This window comes from Paramisgurnus dabryanus, chromosome 19 (assembly GCF_030506205.2).
Source record: "Paramisgurnus dabryanus chromosome 19, PD_genome_1.1, whole genome shotgun sequence".
Lineage (NCBI taxonomy): Eukaryota > Metazoa > Chordata > Actinopteri > Cypriniformes > Cobitidae > Paramisgurnus > Paramisgurnus dabryanus.
This window is the reverse complement of record NC_133355.1, coordinates 28,276,327-28,300,583: the sequence shown is the minus strand read 5'-3', so window position 1 is coordinate 28,300,583 and position 24,257 is coordinate 28,276,327. Positions and strand designations below refer to the sequence as shown.

The 24,257-nt window shown below is 43.2% G+C and overlaps 1 pseudogene; it reads left to right on the top strand.

Moving 5' to 3' along the window:
• Positions 1 to 3,277: 3,277 nt before the first annotated feature.
• On the top strand, positions 3,278 to 23,520 carry LOC135785989 (uncharacterized; annotated as a pseudogene).
• The last annotated feature ends 737 nt before the right edge of the window (positions 23,521 to 24,257 follow it).

Below are 24,257 nucleotides of genomic sequence, written 5' to 3'. Positions count from 1 at the left end.
TGGAAAGGCCCTCTCATGTAGGATAAGGGATGCCAAGGGCGAATGCCTCGGACTTAAGGCGACCGAGCTACGGACGTTTGAAATTCAGGAGACCATCGGCCGCAGAAAGGGTTAGAGAGTCGGGGGTTGGCTCAAAATAGAATAAAGTGATCTCTAAAAATAAGTACTTTTTTACTGTAAATAAAATTGTAAGGAGTAAAAAGTACTTTTTTTCTTAAAAATTGTACTTAAGTAAAGTAAAAATACCCAAAAATAATACTTAAGTACAGTAATTAAGTAAAAATACTCAAGTACTTAACACCTCTGCAAATCAGTGAGAGAATCGTGACAAAACTGCAAGCGCAGAGGGACCAGTAGATGTCGGTTATTTCAGGAAATAGTTTTCCTCAGTATGCAACGGAAGTCATTTACAACTGGTTTATTTTACACACAGAGACAGATTCTGCGCGATTAATTCATATTTGCCGTTCATGAACGTGTGCTTTTGATTGCACACCACTGTTTGCAGACTTGCAATGCTTTTGGCAGGATTTCAGCGCAAAAACCGTGCCAAAGGTGTAAGCGTGGAAAAACTGAGGTCAGATGCATACAGTTCATACTTATTTGCGTAAATATGAAGTTTCAGTTTTACAACACATGACTTACACTTAAAAAACAGTAGAATGTTGCAAAACTTGTTTTCTTACGCTTGCAATGCTTGGAATGTCACGTACACTCTCACAAATAGGATTCTGCGCATGCAAATCTTTTTGACGTTATTTTACCCTCATATTAATATAACATAAATATTTTTTGAGTGATAGAGCCAAAGTCAAAAAAACGTTAGGTTGTGCCCCGCTTTCCCCTACTAATTATTTTTTCCCTGGCCTGCAATTTTTTAATTTAGGGATAAACTACAGGAGTTACTTGTCAGGCTCAAGAAAACAGAGAAGATCCCAATGCAGTAAACAGAAGGTTTTATTTAAATAATAATGTGGGTAAACAGACAATAGCGCGTCTGGGCATAAAGCCACACCAGGGCAGACGGCTGAGGCGGGGAGCACACACAAGCACCGGGGAGGAGAGCCACACACGTTCGGGCTCCGGCCAGACAGCGAACGGTGGGAGAGAGTATATGTGGGGGCCAACCACAAAAGGCCAGATGACAGTCCGACTACAGGCACTCGAGGCGGAAGGAAGAGGAGATCCTGCGGCGGACAGAGAGAGAGTTAGTGGTGCTGAAGGGAGAAGCCGTGCAGCTTCAGGGCTGAAGGACCCTCCTGCTGGACAGCGGTTATGCCGTGGCGAGTGTGCGCTGCTGTAAGCACAAAGGCAGTCAATAAAACAGACAGGCAGTAAAGCAGGCAGAGGGAGAGCCGTTTCAGAGAGCCGTCGAGTAATCAAAATCCACAGCAAAAACTCCCGGATAGCAGAGAGCACAGACTGAGGGTAGGGAAGATTAAATCAATAAACTGGAAAACAGAGACAGGAACAAAATCCACAGCAAAAACTCCCGGATAGCAGAGAGCACAGACTGAGGGTAGGGAAGATTAAATCAATAAACTGGAAAACAGAGACAGGAACAAAATCCACAGCAAAAACTCCCGGATAGCAGAGAGCACAGACTGAGGGTTAGGGTTGCCACCTGTCCCGGTTTTACCGGGATTGTCCTTCTTTTTAATAACCTGTCCCGGGAAATTTATCAACTCTCCCGGGACACTGAATGTCCCGGTTTTCGAAAAGCTATGTGAATATGAAATTTTGCGCGCGCACGGCAGAGAGGGAGACCTTGCGTCTGTGTGTGTGTTTGCCTCATTTAGCGCATGTAAGACAGAGAGCATCCTGATTGGCCTGTTTCAGGACATCAACCAATCAATTGTCAGTGTGGGCGGGCTTTTATCTCTTCTCCCGAACCAAACTAATCAGTGTATCTAGAAACAGGAGCGCCATGGCAGAGGGAGAGTGCCCCAAAAGCGAAAATATAAGACACATTTTACACTAGACTACACGAAAGTGTATCCCTGTCTTAAGAGTTAAAATCTTGCATGGTGTAGAGTTTGTAACAGTGACTTCAGCTTTTCCCATGGCGGTTTAAATGATTGTAAAATACATGTTGAGGTGAGTTCAACAAGTTTAATTTCATGTGCATATTTGCTAGATGCTATTTAGACCTGTTTAGAGTTGCAATGGAATATAAATAAAAACAGTTTACATAAATAGCATAAGCAGCTTTAATAAATTGTAAACTTGATTTACATATTTTAACATAATGAACAAATAATTGGGTAACACTTTACAATAAGGTTCATTAGTTAACACATGAACTAATAATAAACTGCACTTATAGCATAAAGAATTTTTTTATCTTTGTTAATGTTAATAATACATTTATTTAAATCTTGTTAACATTAGTTAATGCACTGTGAACTAACATGAATAAACCATGAACAGCTGTATTTTTATTTACTAACGTTATCAAAGATTAACAAATACAGTAACAAATGTACTGCTCACGGTTAGTTAACAAATAAGAATTGAAAAAAAAGAGAATTGTAAAGTGTTGCCAATAATGGCATAGGCCTATAGAAATATTATGCTATGGGGGGGGTGGCTTGTGAGCAAACCAATTGGCCGGGTCATCATCGATATGTCCAGGTTTTTTATCAGACATGGGTGGCAACCCTACTGAGGGTAGGGAAGATTAAATCAATAAACTGGAAACAGAGACAGGACAGAACTGGTTAGTGATGGGATTTATGGCTCTTTGAGGGGATCCGGATCTTGGCGATCCGTTCCTTTCAAAGAGCCGTTCAAAAGAACGGCTCTTTTGGCTCTTTAAAATATTTAGTCAGTTTTAAGAAGCCAGCTTAGGGGCATGTTAGTTTATCCTGGAAATAATCACTAGGATGAATGATGAGGTGAGATTTGTAGTCTAATAATTAAGTTCAGATATCACACACCAATATCTGAGTTTAAATTATTCTGAAATATTGATTTTAACCTCATTTGTCATGTGTGGACTATATTCCATAGGGTTGCACAAAATCCCTCTGCTTAGACAGTGACATCACTGTTTTGGATTTACCTTTAGTACAAAATGTGTGTATGTGTAAAGCTACTTTGACTTATGTTATTCATACAATACCTACTCACAAATAAACATTAAATAAAAAATCCGGCTGCAATGAATTTCTGTGCAAAACCGCTTTTACTACAAACTCTTCCACAAATTAGAATAAATAAAATGGAAATAAATGTCTACATACAGTCCACTATTAATACTATTATTACGGTAAACTTTGCAAATAGGACATCTGGGGCACACCGTTTTTTTTCCACTGGAGTTCTCACGTGAACGATGCGTGCACAACTATCATCATGTGCACCCCTCCCCCTATAACTGTTCTGTCTCGCGGAGGAGCTAATTTGTGTGCATCTGTGTGAAACACGCATAGGAAAAAAGAACGACAGAAAGAACGGCTCCCCTCCAGCCGCGACTCGGCTCCCATCGTTCATGTTAATGAGCCGTTCAAAAGAATCGGTTCGTTCGCGAACGTCACAACTCTAGAACTGGTAACTAGCAGAGCTAGTAATTTGGCGAGTACACACAAAGTGACAGACAAGTCTATAGACAAAGAGACAGGCGAGTATATCGACAAACGGACTTGCAAAGACACACTAGACACACAGGGATTAAATACACAGATCAGACGAGAGGATAACAAGCAACAGGTGAGGAAGACGAGAGGAGGCAATCACACTGAACAGGAACACCTGTGAGGGAAGCACACGTGAACCTGAAAAACACGTACAAACACAAGACAACCACAGTACCAACAAGACAAAACCATAAATATATTTATATATATAAACATATATAAATATATATATGCATGAAAACAGAACACTAGACTAAACAAGACATAAAAACAAAGACTGGAAAATGCAAGGGAGCGGGGAAAAATAACACACAATGACAAGAGAATACAAGGGAGCAGGGAAAAGTCACAAGACACGGGAAAAACGTGGTCTGATATGACAAATGTTTGTGTGTGTGTGCGTGCGTGCGTGCGTGCGTGCGTGCGTGCGCGTGCGTGTGCGTGTTTGTGTGCGTGTTTGTGTGTGTGCGTGTGCGTGCATGTGTGTGTTTGTTTGTTTGCGTGTGTTGATTACTATTAGTACTACACTAACCATGGCTTTTGAAAAACTAAATCCTCGTTATTATGTGGTTACCATGGTTTTACTAGTGCCCAAGGTTTTAACTGTAGCCATGGTTAATTTTCGTAAGGGAATGGGTTCCCTACTGAAAAATCCAGAAAAGACCAGCATACGCTGGTAGCTGGTTTTAGCTGGTTTAAGATGGCAGTAGCTAGTCTAGGCTGGTCCCCCGAGCCTGGTAAAGCTGGTCAAGCTGGTGGGTCAGCTGGACAGAGGTGTAAAAAGTACTCAAAAATGTTACTCAAGTGAAAGTACAAGTACTTAGTGTAAATTTTACTCAATTAAAAGTAAAAGTATCTGGCAAGAATCATACTTGAGTAAAAGTAAAAAAGTACAACATTAAAATTTTACTTGAGTATTAAAAAAGTAAAAGTATCAGGAAGAATGAAAACTATAGATTCTTGTTTAAGCTTTTAATCTTAATCTAAAAACATAAAGTGAATTAACCACATACAAGGTTTTATGCTGCCTTACAACTGTTTGTATTTAATTGTATTTAATTATCAATCTATAAAACTACCTAATTTCAGTGTGCAACATGCTACTCAAAGTTGTAAAACCTCGAATTTAACTTAAGCAGAAGCTGATTTTCAAAATTGAGTATCAAGCCTCTCACAGGCAGCCGATGCAGAAAGAGTTGTATTAGACCGTGTTCACACAGTCAGTCCAAATCTGATTTTGGTGCATATCCGATTGGAATCCAATCACATTTAGAACGTGTGAACGGCCAAAAAGCACATGAAATCTGTTTTTTTTTTTTTTTCGTTTCAGGCTATATCCAGAGGTGGTTTGAAATACTTTTCAAATCACATTTCAAGTCTGACTGCTCTGATCGCATTTTTGTAACTTTTAGTTTACGTCATGTTGTCGCATCACGTAAAATTTAAACACGATTGTTGTGCCAGTATGATGTCATTGCCATAGAAACAGTGCAGATAATCCGGAAAATGGTGAAACACTACAGGACGCACAGATTGGATCTTAACAGTTGTGATACACAATGTGGACAGTAAGTCTGTCCAATCAGACATGCACCAAAATCAGATTTGGCTTGACAGTGTGAACAAGGTCTTCAAAGAGAGGCTGCAAATAGAAGGGAACGTGAGCAGAGACTTCCTGGTGTCTGAAACTCAGATCAGATATCCATCCAACCTTTCCCGGGCCAACAGATGGCCAACCCATCCCAGATTTTCCCTTGGCCTTAGCTTGGGCGCCTTAAGTCCGGGGCATTTGCCCTTCGCTTACTCTACCCGAGAGGGCCTTTCCAACGGGCCAACCCACGAGTCTCTAGCTGTTTCCCCGGCCGAGACACGGCGGTCCTTTCCTCGATTTTACCTTAAGTCCCCTTGAGTATAAGCATCCCAAAGGCATCCAAGCTATGGCCGTTGGAATGACCGCTGTTTCTCAGCCGGAAAGGGTTACAGAGTCACGGTTGGCTAGCTGGAAAGGCCCTCTCATGTAGGATAAGGGATGCCAAGGGCGAATGCCTCGGACTTAAGGCGACCGAGCTACGGACGTTTGAAATTCAGGAGACCATCAGCCGCAGAAAGGGTTAGAGAGTCGGGGGTTGGCTCAAAATAGAATAAAGTGATCTCTAAAAATAAGTACTTTTTTACTGTAAATAAAATTGTAAGGAGTAAAAAGTACTTTTTTTCTTAAAAATTGTACTCAAGTAAAGTAAAAATACCCAAAAATAATACTTAGGTACAGTAATTAAGTAAAAATACTCAAGTACTTAACACCTCTGCAAATCAGTGAGAGAATCGTGACAAAACTGCAAGCGCAGAGGGACCAGTAGATGTCGGTTATTTCAGGAAATAGTTTTCCTCCGTATGCAACGGAAGTCATTTACAACTGGTTTATTTTACACACAGAGACAGATTCTGCGCGATTAATTCATATTTGCCGTTCATGAACGTGTGCTTTTGATTGCACACCACTGTTTGCAGACTTGCAATGCTTTTGGCAGTATTTCAGCGCAAAAACCGTGCCAAAGGTGTAAGCGCGGAAAAACTGAGGTCAGATGCATACAGTTCATACTTATTTGCGTAAATATGAAGTTTCAGTTTTACAACACATGACTTACACTTAAAAAAACAGTAGAATGTTGCAAAACTTGTTTTCTTACGCTTGCAATGCTTGGAATGTCACGTACACTCTCACAAATATGATTCTGCGCATGCAAATCTTTTTGACGTTATTTTACCCTCATATTAATATAACATAAATATTTTTTGAGTGATAGAGCCAAAGTCAAAAAAACGTTAGGTTATGCCCCGCTTTCCCCTACTAATTATTTTTCCCTGGCCTGCAATTTTTTAATTTAGGGATAAACTACAGGAGTTACTTGTCAGGCTCAAGAAAACAGAGAAGATCCCAATGCAGTAAACAGAAGGTTTTATTTAAATAATAATGTGGGTAAACAGACAATAGCGCGTCTGGGCATAAAGCCACACCAGGGCAGACGGCTGAGGCGGGGAGCACACACAAGCACCGGGGAGGAGAGCCACACACGTTCGGGCTCCGGCCAGACAGCGAACGGTGGGAGAGAGTATATGTGGGGGCCAACCACAAAAGGCCAGATGACAGTCCGACTACAGGCACTCGAGGCGGAAGGAAGAGGAGATCCTGCGGCGGACAGAGAGAGAGTTAGTGGTGCTGAAGGGAGAAGCCGTGCAGCTTCAGGGCTGAAGGACCCTCCTGCTGGACAGCGGTTATGCCGTGGCGAGTGTGCGCTGCTGTAAGCACAAAGGCAGTCAATAAAACAGACAGGCAGTAAAGCAGGCAGAGGGAGAGCCGTTTCAGAGAGCCGTCGAGTAATCAAAATCCACAGCAAAAACTCCCGGATAGCAGAGAGCACAGACTGAGGGTAGGGAAGATTAAATCAATAAACTGGAAAACAGAGACAGGAACAAAATCCACAGCAAAAACTCCTGGGTAGCAGAGAGCACAAACTGGGATAGGGGAGCTTAAATCAAAAAACTGGAAACAGAGACAGAACTGGTAACTAGCAGAGCTAGTAATTTGGCGAGTACACACAAAGTGACAGACAAGTCTATAGACAAAGAGACAGGCGAGTATATCGAAAAACGGACTTGCAAAGACACACTAGACACACAGGGATTAAATACACAGATCAGACGAGAGGATAACAAGCAACAGGTGAGGAAGACGAGAGGAGGCATTCACAGTGAACAGGAACACCTGTGAGGGAAGCACACGTGAACCTGTAAAACACATACAAACACAAGACAACCACAGTACCAACAAGACAAAACGTCTCGGGTTACGTAGGTAACCCTGGTTCCCTGAGAAGGGAACGAGACGCTGCGTCGCCATAGCAACGCTTTGGGGAACGCCTCGGCGTGACTGATCTGAAGCACGTGTAGAACATAATCAATAATTAGATGATTGGAAATAGGCTGGATGCCGCGCGGACCACGGGTATAAAAAGGCATCCCACACAAACACACTCGCTACCAGTGCCGAAGCAAGTGCCTACAGGGATGCAGGGAGTATGGCATGGAGACGCAGCGTCTCGTTCCCTTCTCAGGGAACCAGGGTTACCTACGTAACCCGAGACGTTCCCTTTCGAGGAACTCGAGCTGCGTCGCCATAGCAACGCTTTGGGGAACGAGATGCCCACGCTTCCATACTACCAAATGCCTGTAGCGTGTATAACTGAACACAGTCAGGGCAAGAGAACCTGGGACCCCAAGGAGGGGTCCAGGTCTAAATTATAAAATCTGACAAAGGTGAGCGGCGAAGACCAACCGGCCGCATCACATACGTCCTGGAGTGAAGCGCCTGACCCTAAGGCCTTGGAGGCAGCCATACCCCGGGTAGAGTGGGCCCTCACAGCTACGGGTGAGGGTAAGCCCTGATGTTCATACGCCAGTGAGATAGTCTCCACTATCCATCTGCTCAGAGTCTGCTTGGTCGCCGGTAAACCTTTTCTGGGTGAACCAAAGCACACAAATAACTGCTCGGACTTCCTCCACTGAGCAGTCCTGTGAACATACGTATCCAGTGCTCGCACAGGACACACCAAATTCAACTTTTCATGGTCCGCGCTCCTGAAGGGGGGAGGACAAAGGGCCTGTAGAACAATGGGCCTCGGCACATTGTTCAGCACCTTGGGTATATAACCTGGCTTCGGGTGTAAAAAAGCCTTAGCCATCCCAGGTGCAAACTCCAGACATGTCGGGATACTGACAGGGCCTGAAGGTCCCCCACTCGCTTTAAAGAGGTGATAGCCGAAGGAACACAGCCTTAAAGGCCAGAAACCTATCTGGCAAAGTCTCAAATGGCTCGAGCGGAGCCGACGAGAGCCCTTCCAACATGACTGCTAGGTCCCAAGTTGGCACCCTTGTGCGGCTAACACATCGCAACCTGCGAGTGCCACAAAGAAAGCGAGCCAGTAACGGGTGTCTACCCACTGATGAGCCTTCCACCGAAGTATAGTAGGCAGAAACTGCTGCCGTTTAAACCTTAATGGTGAAAGGAGTAAACTCAGAGAAACGCTCCTGCAGAAACCTCAGCACTACATTGACAGGCAGTTATAACTGGGTCTGTCAGATGAGCTGAACACCAAGAGGTGAACATTTCCCACTTAAGGGAATAAAGTCGCCCCGTGGAGGGATAAACACAACCACGGGGGGAAAGCATACAGACGTAGCCTCGGCCATGCCTGTACCACGGAAAACCACAGTGGGCAAAGTGTGGTGTCCTGGGATGCAAACAGATCTACCTCTGCGCGTCCTAACCTTTTCCAGATGTGGTTCACCACATCTAGATGAAGTTTCCACTCCCACCGGAGATGTCTGTTGTCTCGAAGGGGCATCTGCCACATTCAGGTGGCCTGGTATGTAGACTGCCCTCAGAGAGTCCAGAAGTGTATGGTAGGCAGAAACTGCTGCCACCTATACCTTAAAGGTGGAGTAATGATATGGTCTCCACAACCTCAGTTGGGAGCCTGACATCCTTCCAAAGGAGTATGGTAGGCAGAGACTGCTGCCACCTAAACCTTAGGGTGGAAGGAGTTAACCCAGCAGAGAATTGCTCCTGCAGAAACCTCAGTACCACGTCAAGGGGCAGTTGACTGGGTCTGTCAGGTGAGCTGAACACTGAAATGTGAAGTTTCTCTACTTTAGGGCATAAGCTTCCTTGTTGAGGGAGCTCTGAAGAAATCATCTGGTTCCCACAACCTCATTCGGGAGCATGAGGTCACTTCAAAGGAGCATGGTAGGCAGAGACTGCTGCCACCTAGACCTTAAGGGGTGGAAGGAGTTAAGCCAGCAGAGAATTGCTGCTGCAGAAACCTCAGTACCACATAAACACGGCAGTTGACTGGGTTTGTAAGGGGAGTTAAACACCAATAGGTGAAAGATTCTCCACTTAAGGGCATAAAGCTCTCTCGAGGGTTGTCCAGACGAAATATGAGGTCCTTCCAGAAGGAATACGGAAGGCAGAAATCGCTGCCACCTAAGCCTTAAGAGTGGAAGGAATTAAGCCAGCGGAGAATTGCTCCTGCAGAAACCTCAGCACCACATAAACAGGGCAGGTGATAGGGTCTGTCACGTGAGCTGAACACCATGAGGTGAAGTTTCTCCACTTAGGGCCTAAGCTCCGTGAGGGAGCTCTGGAGTAATCATCTGGTCTCCACAACCTCAGTTGGGAGCCTGACATCCTTCCAAAGGAGTATGGTAGGCAGAGACTGCTGCCACCTAAACCTTAAGAGTGGAAGGAGTTAAGCCAGCAGAGATTTGTTCCTGCAGAAACTTCAGCACCACAACAACAGGGCAGTTGACTGGGACTGTCAGGAGTAAAGTATGGTCTCCACAACCTCAGTTGGGAGACCTGAACCTGCGAGCCTGGCCCCCTCAAAGGCCAAGCTGACAGCTATCAGATCTCTGGCAAACTTTCTCCAGAACTTCTGTGGCAGAGTGATTGGGGGAAAGAAGAGAAAACCACATTAGGCAGTGTGTGGTGTCCTGAGACGCAAACAGATCCACCTCTGCGCGTCCAAATACTCTCCAGATGTGGTTCACTACATCTGGCTGGAATCTTAACTCCCCGGGAATGGGCTTTGCCTTACAGGGCATCTGCCATATGCAAGTGGCCTGGGTCTAAACTGTCGTCAACGAGTACAGTTTGTCCAGAGACCACAAATGCCATTATCCCAAAATCAACAATGTTGTGATTTTGGCACTATCGGCTTTTCATAACTGTACTCCAACCTGTAAGGGATGTGCCTGTTGTCAGCAACACACGCCAGCAGCGCACACCCAAAACAGTCCTTAGGATAGAAACCAAGGTTTTCTTCACACCACCAGAGCACGCAGACAACGATGCGTGACTTTGATTGCAGACCTCCTTAGAGATTCATTTAAGAAACCACCGATTTGATGTCTGTCTAGACAAACACATGATGGCTCCTCAGGTCTAGAAGGAAATGGGAGTCTAACCCATACCACCATCATTTCCAAGGCAATTTCAGTGCCATAGCCGATGATGAGTTTCAGCGATTTTGATCCTTTTGGCTTTCCATAATCGCACCAACCTGTGAGGGACGCTACTGTTGTCAGCGTCACACATCGACAACGCGCACCCAACACAGGACCTTGGGACAGAAGCCATGCTTTCTTCCTGTTACCACAGCACGCAAAAAACGGTGCGTGACATAGATCATGCGAGACGGTTGAATGAAGACATAAGCTCTATGTAAGGAATCAGTCCTCGGATCTGATTAAAATCACAGTCTGTCTCAGTCACAGGATAGGACTGAGCTGCATCATTGAACAATTACAAATCCCTCCTTTTGAAACAATAAAGCAATGGCTGTAGGTCATCATTTCTCTCATGTGGAGGTTCTACAGCCTCCTGCACAAGAATGTATACCTGCTCCCCACTGGAGCCGGCTGTATGCAGTTCCACCAGTGCAGGTGAAGGTTAATTGCAGCTGCCTGTGGTACTACGCACAGCAGTGAGTGTGCCCTGCGAGGGCACTGAAGGGAAGCAGGCACCATAAATGGGGTGTGAGCTGCTTCGCTTCAATAAGAAATAGTGAGTGCCACGAACGAAGACGTTACCCGCCTCAGTGGATGAAGGACTCGAGTCGTAACACAAAAGATCATATCTTGACCAGCGGACGATCAGGAGAATATGCTGTGTACAGCTGTACAAGCAACACTCAGCATAAACACAAAATCACTGCTTGACACAGCTCACACAGGCTGTGACAAGCAGATATACATACATAGCCTACACCTACAGGTGTAGAAAACGTAAAAATATTATTATTTTCATTATTATGTGTATGTACATACATATAATACCTCCATACTGTAAGAAGAGAGGAGGCTTCACGTGGAGACTGCACGTTTAGCCTTAAACAGTAGGCGGATTATGAAGATGATCCATCTCTCCGGAGATAGACAGCTGAAAATATATGGCTCTCACGCAGGGCGCCTTCCCGATCCGGCGAGTGAGAGAGAGGGACTTCACGTGCAGGCGGAGATACCGCCGCCTGCGCGAAATCATATGGCGACTCCCACGAGTGCAACCGCCGCTGAGAAGCGGGATCGCAGCCGCGAACCCAAGCTTCCTAGAGAGCGAGAGACAGATGTCACGGGTGTAGGCGGGGATACCGCCGCCTGCACGCACGAGTGCAGTCACCGCTTTGCCTCGACAGAAGCGGGACCGGATCCGTGAGGACGCGAGCCTTGAGATATCCTTCTCTAGCGCGAAGCTGGAGCGCAACACGTGCACGGGAATGCTCACAGTGCACACAGCCAGGTTTCTCAAAAGCCAACTGTGCGTGCCGCGCTCTAGACACATGTGAATCCTTGTCTGTGATATCGCGCCGACAGGGAGATACACATACTCGAACTTCATGAAACATACTTCAGATTTATGCAAACGTACACGCAGTCACTTGCTGAGGCACTAAAAGCGAGTGTGTTTGTGTGGGATGCCTTTTTATACCCGTGGTCCGCGCGGCATCCAGCCTATTTCCAATCATCTAATTATTGATTATGTTCTACACGTGCTTCAGATCAGTCACGCCGAGGCGTTCCCCAAAGCGTTGCTATGGCGACGCAGCTCGAGTTCCTCGAAAGGGAACCATAAATATATTTATATATATAAACATATATAAATATATATATATGCATGAAAACAGAACACTAGACTAAACAAGACATAAAAACAAAGACTGGAAAATGCAAGGGAGCGGGGAAAAATAACACACAATGACAAGAGAATACAAGGGAGCAGGGAAAAGTCACAAGACACGGGAAAAACGTGGTCTGATATGACAATACCAAAACCACGTTCTCCCACAAAAAACATTGTACTGTCAGGACCCTGCCATACACAACTAGATATAATTACCAAACCAGATTATGGCAGAGTCCTCACATTACTGTCTGAGTATGTTGTGGACACCCTCGGCTACATTCAGACAGTCAGAGACTTCTGTGACAGAGTGGACAAATGGATCCTTCAGAGAGACGGAGCTGGACACGATAAGAGATATTAAGGATCAAGCAGACAAAATCACTCTTAAGTTTGACCATGTTCAGCGCTCAGAGAATAAAGTCAAGGGTTTTGGCGAGTACCTGTGGAATGGTTTGACTCAGCTGACAGCTGACTCCAGACGTCAAACACTGGAGAAGACACTGGGTGGTGTCCTGAAGGACACTTTTGAGGGGCTGGAGAAACTTGAGCACTTCCTGGATGCAGTAGAGAAACTAGTTGTTACCTCGCTATTTGTTTTCACTGAACAAAGTTTCCTGCCAATGGGCGAGAGTCCTGCATGTGTGCGATCGGTCATCACAGCTGCAAGGAAGGCCTCATCTCTACTTATTCACTTCAAACGAAACAATTAAACTTTTTTTCTTCCCATTGTCTAAGAGTGTATTATGGTCTGGAGACATTCATGGGTAAGTATTTTAAATAATGATTGCATGTTAATGTTTTCCCTGTATGCTTTTGACCGTACTAAAGCAAAACTACCATAATATGTTTGTAGTAGGGCTGTCAAAAGATTAATCGCAATTAATCCCATACAAAATATTGTTTTTTTAAATAAAAGTTTGTTTTTGCATAATATGTGTGTGCACTATGTGTAATTATTTTGTTTATATAAATACACATGCATGTATGTATTTAAGAAATTTTTACATGTATAAATATATTTATTTAGATTTTGATATATTTTGTTTTATATACAGTCTTGTTCAAAATAATAGCAGTACAATGTGACTAACCAGAATAATCAAGGTTTTTAGTATATTTTTTATAGCTACGTGGAAAACAAGTTACCAGTAGGTTCAGTAGATTTTCAGAAAACAAACAAGACCCAGCATTCATGATATGCACGCTCTTAAGGCTGTGCAATTGGGGTATTAGTTGAAAGGGGTGTGTTCAAAAAAATAGCAGTGTCTACCTTTGACTGTACAAACTCAAAACTATTTTGTACAAACATTTTTTTTTTCTGGGATTTAGCAATCCTGTGAATCACTAAAGTAATATTTAGTTGTATGACCACAGTTTTTTAAAACTGCTTGACATCTGTGTGGCATGGAGTCAACCAACTTGTGGCACCTCTCAGCTGTTATTCCACTCCATGATTCTTTAACAACATTCCACAATTCATTCACATTTCTTGGTTTTGCTTCAGAAACACTTTTTTGATATCACCCCACAAGTTCTCAATTGGATTAAGGTCTGGAGATTGGGCTGGCCACTCCATAACATTAATTTTGTTGGTTTGGAACCAAGACTTTGCCCGTTTACTAGTGTGTTTTGGGTCATTGTCTTGTTGAAACAACCATTTCAAGGGCATGTCCTCTTCAGCATAGGGCAACATGACCTCTTCAAGTATTTTAACATATGCAAACTGATCCATGATCCCTGGTATGCGATAAATAGGCCAAACACCATAGTAGGAGAAACATGCCCATATCATGATGCTTGCACCTCCATGCTTCACTGTCTTCACTGTGTACTGTGGCTTGAATTCAGAGTTTGGGGGTCGTCTCACAAACTGCCTGTGGCCCTTGGACCCAAAAAGAACAATTTTACTCTCATCAGTCCACAAAATGTTCCTCCATTTCTCTTTAGGCCAGTTGATGTGTTCTTTGGCAAATTGTAACCTCTTCTGCACATGCCTTTTTTTTAACAAAGGGACTTTGCGGGGGATCTTGAAAATAGATTAGCTTCACACAGACGTCTTCTAACTGTCACAGTACTTACAGGTAACTCCAGACAGTCTTTGATCATCCTGGAGGTGATCATTGGCTGAGCCTTTGCCATTCTGGTTATTCTTATATCCATTTTGAGGTTGTCTTCCGTTTTCTTCCACGTCTCTCTGGTTTTGCTCTCCATTTTAAGGCATTGGAGATCATTTTAGCTGAACAGCCTATCATTTTTTGCACCTCTTTATAGGTTTTCCCCTCTCCAATCAACTTTTTAATCAAAGTACGCTGTTCTTCTGAACAATGTCTTGAACGACCCATTTTCCTCAGCTTTCAAATGCATGTTCAACAAGTGTTGGCTTCATCCTTTAATAGGGGCCACCTGATTCACACCTGTTTCTTCACAAAATTGATGACCTCAGTGATTGAATGCCACATTGCTATTTTTTTGAACACACCCCTTTCAACTAATTGCCCAATTGCACAGCCTTAAGAGCGTGCATATCATGAATGCTGGGTCTCATTTGTTTTCTGAGAATCTACTGAACCTACTGGTAACTTGTTTGCCACGTAGCAATAAAAAAATATACTAAAAACCTTGATTATTTTGGTTAGTCACATTGTACTGCTATTATTTTGAACAATACTGTATAGATTAAAAAATATATACATACATAACATTTTTCTTAAATGTGTACATGTATGTGTGTATTTATAGGGGTTATTCGATCTACGTCATCAATGTTCGCGGCGGCCATATTGTTGACATAGAACTGTCAGTCTGTCAATTGACAAGCGAGGCAGCGTGGGTATTATGCATGGTATTATCGGTGTCAAATTTTTTAAACCGCGCGATGGTGTGTGGTGTAATACACGGATGTTCTAACAACAGCAAAAAGAACCCCGGAATTAGTTTTTATGCGATACCGACTTTCAGAAAACATGAAAGGAAGGAGACAGAGGAGTTGAACCAGCGAAGGAGAGACTCCCAACAACAAAGTCTGTCCCCATCATTTTACCACAGGTAACGCAAAGTCTGTCCCCATCATTTTACCACAGGTAACGTTAGGGATATATGCTCACAGCAAAGTCTGTCCCCATAATTTGATCACATATGGTTAGCTGTTAGCAGTGGCTGAAACTGCTCTTTCAAATAAGCTGCCATAAATTGAGACAGTTATTAAATTAGTATTAAAGGGGCGGTGAATTTGTCGATTTTATTGTTTTATACTGTTGCCTGATGTCTACTTCTGATGTCCGCGTGGTTTTTACATTCAAAAACATCAAAAACAATAAGTAATAGGCTATTATGTAACATAGATTAGTGGCTGTCTGGAGAAATGGTTCGTTTGAAGGGGCGGGCCGCATTGAAGACCTGGACGTAAACACCCACTGCTATGATTGGACGGCTTCCTTCCCCGTCATTACATGTGGGGAAATGTTTTAAAAACATTAATGTGATAAAAATAGCAGCCGAACACAAATATGTTTGAGCCACAAAAGATTCTGGGTGCTAAATATGATACACATAAATGACAATACGTATATTAAAGTAGAAACAAAACTCGACGTGACTAAATTACCGTATACAACACAGTAAGCGCGCATCAGAATCTAAACTGCGGCTAATAAATCCTTATCAATAACTTTGTATAATTCGATTGTGCTTGTGAGGTTGCTTTTACTTTCACGTAATATTAAATACCACAGTTATATGATAAAAAATAAGCTTTGTTGAGTGTTTGACCTTTCAAACGTAACTCGCCTAAATTACCGTATACAACACAGTAAACGGGCATCAGAATCTAAACTGCGGCTGATAAATCCTTCTTTATAAATAACACTGTATATTTCTACCGTTAAATTACAGTCGTGTTGTTAAGTGGTGTATCTTTATTAATCGTTTAATGTTTTTAGTACATTAAAACAGTCAAACATACGTGTTTAGACACGGATGTTACAACAGACATATCAAGCGATCTCTTCTAACAAAGCAATAGTGAAACGCAGTAACTTAAATAAAGTAAAATGTCTTACTGTGTATAATGCTGTTTCATTGTTGTCAGATCCAATATAAGTGGTGCTTTTAATCACAGTCTCTCTGCAAATCCAGCATCGACTTCTTTCCAAATAAATCCGTGTACACAAAGTTAACAAACACTCCCCACACGAGCTGTAACTTCTTAAAAAGCAAACTTTTTCCAGGCATTTAATGTTATGTTCCAAGCCTCCGAATTAAAGTATTTAGCTTCTGTGTTGTTCCCACGCGGTTCTTCCACAACCGAAAATGCGTTTCCAGTCTATCATAACAGATCACCGCGTCAAAATAAAAGTCTCTCAGAAAAAATGTATTTAAAAGTCATTTTGGTTACATTTGTCAATCTTTAAAGACATATTTACTTGTTGAGACACACGTGTGTCACGCGAAGCTGTGGGCGGGACTTCAAAAGTGGTCCTTGTATTTGGCTATGGGGCGGTGCTTCAATTCTACTTTGACGTCATAGATTTCCGAATTCCACACTGGCTTGTTTTACTGGCTTGGTGCCAAAAACGGTTATATTTCAGAAGCACGGACGTTTTCAGTTCTGAAACTTGCAGGATGTTCATTTAAGTATGATGACCTCTTATATAACAAATTATCAAGTTAAAATTGAGTATTTGATTCACCGCTCCTTTAATAACTATATGAACATAATAATAGGTCTGGCATTGATAGTTAGGGAATTAAGGGCCGTCCACATTATAACGATAACTATAAAAAATATAGTTTTGAAAATCGTTTTATATTAAACAGAATAGCGGAGCTCACACCAAAACTATAACGATACAGATACAACGAACAACATCATTGGGATCACTTTCTGAGCGATTTTTCCCACCTGATGAAGGATAAACCTTTGATAGCATTTAAATCTATTTGAACTTCAAGTGCACGAGCACTTAAAATGACAGTGAAGCTCATTGCTGAGGTCTATAACATTAGATTACCTGCAGTTGCTTTGAAAATTGACTACGTAATGCTTTTTAATCTATTACATTAACTAACTGTTATGCCAAAAGGTAAGAGATTACACAAACTATTAGATTCACTGTTTAGAGTTAAGCGAAACGCAGCGTGTTGAGGACATCTGCAAAAGTTTTTATTACAAGCAATATTAAAGGCAAGTGATTTGCGCGAGTGCCGTGAGCGAATTAGCATAAACGTATTGTTTGGTGATGTGGACGATGATATAGTTATTGTTATAGTTATCATTATAATGTGAACGGCCCTTCAGTGCTTGTATGATTAATGCGGATACTGTATGAATGATATAGTTATAAATATCCGGATAAGTTACGGCTGGAAATAAGGACGAATCTTTACTTAAGGCTATTGGGTCTATTTGATATGGTTCCACAATAATCAAGCTCATCTTCTCTTAATACAGACGAGATGAAGCCATTAAGGCTACTGCTACTGCTCCCCTCGACTCAAATCTACGTGCGGCTAGGGGCAGGACAGATGTCATATCAACAAGATGGCCGCGGTTAGAGACTTCCGGTGTTTGCGAATAAGCCTACATACAAAATAATTACAGAGTGCACACACGTATATTTTGCTAAATCAAACTTATATTTTGTATGCGATTAATCTTAGATATTTAGGAAACATGCTTTGTTCACCAAGCTACAATGCTATAACCAGTCAACTTTAATATGTGGGTTCTGTATAAGAATGCCTGCTTTTGTTTTTGGTCTGTGTGATTGTCACAGGTCGGGGCGGACCACAGACTGTGTGCGTCTCGCTCCTTCCTAAGTTCCACCTAGAGGAGGTCCCAAAAGCACCCCAATGACCAAACAACGAGAGTTAAGTAGATTAAAACAGTAAACTTTATTTAAATTATTTAAAAAATGGTAGGGAATGGGGAAAGGGAATCTAAAAAAAAAGTCTCGTTTCTCGCCCTCAGAGGGAATACTACGGGGCCGGAGACGTTGGAGGGGAGAAGCCTTCTCTGCAGGACCAGGGGACAACAGGGCAAGGGCCGGGCAGAGATCCTTCGTCCACGGCCCACCTCCTGTGTATAAGGACTTTTCGTGGCGCGCCTCGTTCCTCCTGAGGGCAGAATAAACAACAAGTAAGTTCTTCCTTGGATCGCTCACACTATGCCTCCTTTCTGGGTGCCTGTACCAGCGATAAGGTAAGTATCTTCCTTTCTTCGCAGGTTTCCTAGGGCGAGGGGTCGTCGCTGGGTAAGTTAGCTTCAGCTCGTGAGAAGGTGAGTATCTTCTTTACTCTACAGGTTCTCTAGGGCTGTGGGTCGTTGCTAGGTAAGTAAGCTTTAGCTCGTGCGAAGGTAAGTATCTTCCTTGCTTTACAGGTTCTCAAGGGCTGTGGGTCGTTTGCTGGGTAAGTTAGCTTTAGCTCGTGGGAAGGTAAGTATCTTTTTTACTTTACAGGTTTTCTAAGGCTGTGGGTCGTTGCTGGGTAAGTTAGCTTTAGCTCGTGGGAAGGTAAGTATCTTCTTTACTTTACAGGTTTTCTAAGGCTGTGGGTCGTTGCTGGGTAAGTTAGCTTTAGCTCGTGGGAAGGTAAGTATCTTCTTTGCTTTACAAGTTTTCTAAGGCTGTGGGTAGTTGCTGGGTAAGTTAGCTTTAGCTCGTGGGAAGGTAAGTTCAGAATTGAAATCCATACATCATCGCAACCGTCCAATGCAGCAGGAGGCGAGGGGCTTTGACGGACTCACGGTCGAGGCCGACACGTTACGTCCCGCTGAATGAACTCCAAAGGGCCAATGACCGCACGTCCTCTTCCCTAGACAGGCGAATATCTAGACGAAAGACAGGAGTTATCACACATTAGTTGTTATATGGAACGTACGTAAGAACGCCCAGGTTCCCTTGGTCCCTCCTCAACTACTCCTCACCATACCTCACTCAGTGTTTCCACGTAACTCCCCTTACCAGGGGTTCCTCAAATCCGTGGCGCCCTCCGCTTCTCCTGGAGGCAGAACAGGGAAATACAATTAGTGCTTCGTCCAGTAAATTTCTTCTACCTACCACCACCAGTCGTCTGATGTGTTTTGCCTCTTCTCTCGCCCTTTAGGCTACTATGGCGAACTCCACCGGGCACTTCACAGCCGTCGAAGATGAATCGATGATGGCTGGGAGAGGAGAGGTCGACTACGGATCCCGGGAGTAAGTTGTTTCGCCAGCCGGGACTGGAGGCGAGGTATACAACACAGAGGTAAGTAAGTTGCAAACTGGGGCTTTGCGTTCCTCTTTGGGTCGTGCTAGAAGCAGAGGTAGGTTACACCACTCAGGTAAGGTATGCACACAGAGGCAAGTGGGTTACAGACTGGGGCTTTACATTCTTCTTCGGGTCGTGCTAGGAGTAAAGGTAAGATACACCACACAGGTAAGGTATTTACACAGAGGTAAGTAAGTTGGTAATGGTTACCTCACGCTGTTCCCGGGGGCAGTGGACTTGCAGAGCAATGACTGGCAGGGCGTACGGGGCCGAACGTTTCCCTAGCTCCCCTCTTCTATCTGGTCCCCGGGGTACTGAGCTGGGGCGAACTCTTTGGAGAGGCCCCGCACGCAGGTGTTCAATGTAGGCAGCTGTATACAACAATGGCCTTCGGCCCAAACAATAAATACCAGTGCTTACTCACACTGATGCACAACTTTAATTCACCACCGCCCTCTCTCAGGATCGGCGGGGGTTAATGTTGACACACTGAAGATTCGACGATTTGATTTCCTTCCTTTATACTGGACTGGCCTCAACGTGCTGGTAGCTTCACACGGCTTCAGTGGACTGAAAGCGGCTTCCGTCTCTATAAGCACAGCACTGCACTGCAAGCTTAGTGTACACACACACAAAGTAAAAGCTCAAGACTCACCCACACCATTTCTCACACACTTTACGTGACATAAGGATTTGGCCGGTTCAGCCCAGGTCCCTCGTGTGACTCGTTGGCTCACTTCCCAGCACAAAAAAAAAGGGTTCTAAGGGGTTGGTCGTCAGATCTCCCAACCTCTCCAAGTATGTTCCGCTTGGCTCGCCCACGCTTCTCTCATCCAGTGGGGACGAACTCTTGGGCAACAACTCACAACATGCGTTGGGAAAACAGACACGCTTCACCAAGACTCTGTATAATATAATTAAGATACTCACATACAATGGGGTCTGTTCACAAGGGGCATACTCTTATTTTCCTCCTAATATTCTCTCCCGGCTCACCTACGCTTCTCTCCACTGTAGGGCCGTTGCTGTAAACAACTCAAAACACACTTCGGGTAATCCTTCCTTCGTAATACTTGTAAGATAATCCCCTGTTTCTCACATGTCCATACATCCGCAAATCAACACTGTTCTTCCATATACAATCGACCCCGTCGCGTAGATCAATCGTTTTCCTTTCACCCAGTCATTTCTTACTCCATAAACTGGCTTCCGTTTCTTTCCCCAAGGGATTGATCTCGAACATGCACACGAGTCTGCACAGCAGCGAATAAAGCACACAACCAACTCCCCGTTTGTGTTTTCAGAGGCCTTATTATACTCTGCTTCTCCCCTTCAACGACCTATCAGCGATCGCTTTACTCATTGCCCACACCTGTGCATAATACGGCTTGATTTACTTTCGGGGAAACCCCGGAAATTCCGGTGTTCGGAGTTCGCCTTCCGTGCGGAACCCATCTTCCCTACTTTTGGTTCCGCCCTGACAGATCGTCAACGGTGACAGGTACGTTTCAATTACAAGATACTCTTACTTGACTTTGAACGGTGTTTCTTCTATCTTCACAGATCCCAGACATATCACAGCAACGTGTTTCAGCACCAGAACGACTCACAACCCAACCGGTATCCGCAGCACACATCCAACGCGATCAAACTTCTGACTGACAAGTAACTTCCTACACACAACAACGCCGTCCTGTCGCCCGGACCAGCCCCGCACTCTTCCTAGCGGTCGCCGGATCAGCAGAGCCTGCAGACTCTTCGGAGGCTGGTCTTTGCTGTGCTGCCCAAGGCGGAAGTTGACTCGCCCGAAATCGACTCCACTCTGCACTTCAGTCTGCCTTTTATGTCTCTATCAATCATAGGGACCGCCCAGTCAATGATCGCTCTCTCATTTATGCACCTGTAATGAATTAAGCTTGATGTTGTCACCATGGAAAACCAGGAAGTACGGGTGTTTTAAAAATTTGGTCCGGGCGGAACCTCTCCTCTCCATTTTTGGTTCCGCCCGGACCAAATTTTATAAATTTTTAAATTCCGCCCTAAAAGATCACACCCACTGCACATTTACCCAGGTCCAAACAAAGAGAAAAAAACTATAGGCTACTACTACATATTTGTTGTCCCCGTACTATTACTTTGCAAACTGAGAATTTACAATATTTTACAACTTATGAGGAATATCATGACATTTTATCATAGTTACATAGCACGCAACCACCGAAAGATATAAAAATGATCGTTATAAACGTTATCAAAAGCCACACAAGCTGGTTTGTCATTAGGAAAGCAATAAAATCATTGAAAATGTATAAGTTTGATAAAATTATGGTAGGTAAACACAAAATGTGAAGCATTGCATTCCTTGCTTTAGATTACTTGTGGGATTTAACTTTGTGTCATGCAAATTTTCAACTTTAGTTTAAAGAGATAGTTCACCCAAAAATGAAAATTCTTTCAACATTTACTCACCCTCATGTTGTTCCTAACCTGTAGATTTTTTTTTTGTTCTAATGAACACAAATGAAGATATTTTTAGAAATGTTTGTAACCAAACCATTCATTGACCCCATTGATTTCTATAGTAGGAAAAAAGAATACTATGGAAGTAAATGGGGTCCATGAACGGTTTGGTACAATTGTGGTTGTATGAATTAATACGAATTAGCCACCTTGTAAAATGCGTACATGAGGTTGCATTGGTGTCTGGCAACCCATGTGAGCTTCGAGTCTTAGGTGGGGGGGGCAGAGATAAAACCCTCTCTGATATTTAGAATTTGGACTGTGGTACCAGGTACAGCCACTAGCTGTCAATAGCACATAGTGCCTTTTTAAAAATGTCACGCTAACATGTACCGGGTCTTTACACCTAATCTCTTTACAGTTGTAAGAAGGTTGATCATTTAGTAAAGTTTCATTTGAACATACCCTCCATGCAAAAAATGATTGATCATTTGACTCAGTTTAGCATAATAAGGTGAGAGATCATCAGACCTTTACTCTAAGATGAATTACAAATGACTCTGCCATTAATCTTAAACTTCCTTGTCCAGGATGGACAGTCACACCAAGCTGGCATTTCTTTTTAAGGAAAATGCTTTGAAATTTATTGGTTTGTTCAGTCAGCGTTACTCTAGGATGGAGAAGTTCCTGTCAGATTTGGAGGAAAGTGCAGTTCAGCTGGACAGGATGAAATTTGGGGCCAATATCTCCACTGTAGCTGGTAGTTCAGTGGGGTTAGCAGGGGGCGTCTTCTCCATTGTCGGCCTCGCTCTTGCTCCTGTCACTGCAGGAGTGTCTTTAGCTCTCACTTTGACAGGAGTCAGTCTGGGGGTGACCAGCGGAGTCAATAGTTTGGTCACAGGTATCACTGAAACAGCAGTCAACATTTGCCATGGTAAAAATGCACAAAGCATTTTCCAGATGTATGTTGACGATGTGGAGAAGATTCAAGGTTGCTTGGAGCAGGCAATTGAGGAGGGTGTAGAAGGGCCTGATGTGGTGGATATAACCACAGCTATCACAGCTGGGAACTTGATAGTCCGTGTTGGAGGAGTAGCCAAAAGTATTGATGGCATTGTGGACACAGCTTCAGCTTTTAAAGTCCTTAAAAGTGAGGAGATAGTGGCCACTGCAACCAAGATAGGGCTTCAGGAGGCACAAAATACCCGTAGCATTCCCAAACTCGCTGCAGACCTGCCTGACATTGGGCAGCTGGCAAAAGGGACACCCCTAGCAAAAGGGAGCAAGAATGAAACATCTAAGCTCATCCGCTCCAGAGCAGCTCTGTGGAAATCTGGGCTTGAGGCTTGGCAGAAAATGTATGATTCCTTATGCATAGGAATATGGAGGTTGAGGAAGAGCCTGAAAGTGTTGGAGCAACCCTTTATTCTTTAGATTTAGACATGTGTGCGTAGAAAATATAGGAAACAATTTAAAAAGATAAAAACTTGGAATATTTAGTATTTGCACTTCAAAATAATTACTGTATATTTAGAAAAACAACACAGATCAGTCATCCTTTTATCAAACCTTGTGTTATGATAAAGAGCAATTCCAGCATTATGGATGTGACATTTGCACTTAAAACTTAAAAAATGAATTCATCAGAGAATGCACTTATTACCAATATATTAAACTTGATCTGTTTATATTTTCCTAAAATCTTTTTTTAATTTCTACACATGTCTGAGGAAGAAACAATGTTATGGCCATAATATTTCTCCCTTATGGACGTATGACAATTCTAAAATGTGTGCGTAACTAGGGAAAAAATGCTTTAAAAACTTTGAACAAAGACTTTGCATGGGCAAATATTGATACCTGAGATATCATTATGGTTAAAAACTTAATAGTAAGGTTGTCATTTGCATGGAATTGCCCTAAACCATTTACAGTCATTTACATTTTTAATTAGCATATGCTTTTATTCAAAGTGACTTACAAAAGCAAAGAAAAACAGAAAAATGTTTTGTTAAAGGACAAGTTCGGTATTTTACACTTAAAACCCTGTTTTCAGATTGTTTGTGATGAAATAGAACGGTTTTGACTGAAATTTCGACATATGCGGCTGCCCCGAGAATTTTGCTGGGTTTATGTTTCTGTCACAGGTCTGGGCGGACCACAGATGTAAA